Source organism: Pteropus vampyrus, unplaced genomic scaffold (assembly GCF_000151845.1).
Source record: "Pteropus vampyrus isolate Shadow unplaced genomic scaffold, Pvam_2.0 Scaffold1476, whole genome shotgun sequence".
Classification (NCBI taxonomy): domain Eukaryota; kingdom Metazoa; phylum Chordata; class Mammalia; order Chiroptera; family Pteropodidae; genus Pteropus; species Pteropus vampyrus.
Genome location: NW_011890257.1, coordinates 1 through 1,671, shown reverse-complemented (window position 1 = coordinate 1,671; position 1,671 = coordinate 1). Strand labels below are relative to the sequence as shown.

Below are 1,671 nucleotides of genomic sequence, written 5' to 3'. Positions count from 1 at the left end.
CAGGGGGCTGGGCAGGTTCGCACGGGTAATTCCAAACGGGGGGCGCTTTGTGTCCTGACCGCTTCTGGACTGTGACTCGCCCTTCCCGCCCCGCCACTGTGTCACTGACCCAAGCCCAATGGTCTCCCCAAACAGGACCGGTGGGGGGATTCGACTGGCTCGCTGCAGACACAGCGGCGCCACATCCGGGAGCCAGGCGTTCACGGGCTAAGAGTAAAGCCAAGGAGACAGGACAGGAGGCGTCCGGTGTCGAAACACTGTAGGAGTGAGACTGTGTACGCGGAGAACCGGATTCCTGGAAATGTGACTTTATTCTCTTTGCCACCCAGGGGAGCCAGACGCTCAGGAAAATCTTACACGGAGCCGCCCACGTGAAGAGCGAGGGCACAGAAAAGCAGCATGTTAGTTTGGGCTGTGGTATTTGCAGGCAACAAAAACACCAAACGACCAATGAAAACAGAACACGCAGGGGGAACGTGCTGAGTGGCACGCCCTGGGGGTTTCGGGGTGCCTCCGGTCCAGGCTCAGCCACACCCAGCAGGCTCCCGCAGGCGCATCAGAACTTGCTGTCTTTCTCGGTCCATCCCTCGGCTGAGCCCTGCTCTGGGTCGCCGTGCTTCCGTCGTGGGCCTTCCGGGCGTGGGGCAGTGTCAGGCCGCCTCTCAAAGAAGGACCTGCTATTTCGTCCTCCTTTTACAAATGAGAGTAAGGCTCAGCCGGTTCTGCCACTTCCCCGAGGACACCCAGGACGTCGGTAAGTGGCGGAGCCAGGAGCTGAACTCCCAGGTCCTGGCCTGAGCCTCTGGAGGGGCCGCGCCGTGGCGGGGACAACGGGCTGTCAGTGACTGAGGTGGCGGGCGGGGGTGCGGGCAAGGCTGGGAGACAGAACAGAGTGCTTTTCAGAAGCTCCTTCCTGTTCTCCCAGCACAGTCCAAGCCGCAAATTCCTAACCGATGAGTCCCCAGAGAACAGAACGGAATTTTCGGTCCCTTGGGGGCAAAGGTTAGTATCTGGTGCTCCCAGTCCTGGCGAGGCTTCGGGAGGGTTAGGTGGGGACTGTCCTCCACCTGGTCTCAGGCAGCAGGTCCTGTTCTCCCTTGGGGAAGGGGTGCGGAGGGTCTGCGGGCTCCACGCAGAGGGCCAGGCCTCGCTCCAAGGGGCTCCCCCACATCGGGGGCCCTCAGCTCTCGGGCGTCCGTTTCCCTGTTACTGGAGCCCAAGCTGCTAAATCTCCCCAGAGGGACAGCCGTGGGTCCCGCAGGGGTGCGAGCATCCCGCAGAGATGAACCTCGAAGCCGTCGGGGTCGGGGGGCTGCCTGGGAGATGCAGGATTAACCGCACTGAGTGGCTGTGAACTGTCAGCCCCACGTCTCGGAAAAGCGGGGTTTGGAACGAGAAAGGTTCACGTGCTGCCTTCTCCCCGCATTAAGCGGACTGTTCAGGATTCACCAGGTTCGGGGAGACGAGGTGACATCCGGAGCACATGTGACACAGAGACAGATGGCAGCTGACGCCGGAGGGAGCCAGGCCCTGCTCTTGACGTTTTAACCAACGTGTGACGTGACTCTGGTCATCATGGGGTCACAGCCCAAGCCCAGCAGTGACCGCTTTTGTGCTACGTGCATTTTGTAGCGTCCTTTTGATTTGACCCAAGAATTTAAAAGCACTGTA

General features: G+C 60.6%; 1 long non-coding RNA gene across 1 annotated transcript; it reads left to right on the top strand.

Annotated features, from left to right (window-relative positions):
• Positions 1–106: 106 nt before the first annotated feature.
• LOC111734496 lies at positions 107–1,629 on the top strand. The gene is made up of 2 exons (XR_002778466.1): positions 107–754; positions 926–1,629. It is a non-coding gene; the product is annotated as an uncharacterized LOC111734496 (long non-coding RNA).
• The last annotated feature ends 42 nt before the right edge of the window (positions 1,630–1,671 follow it).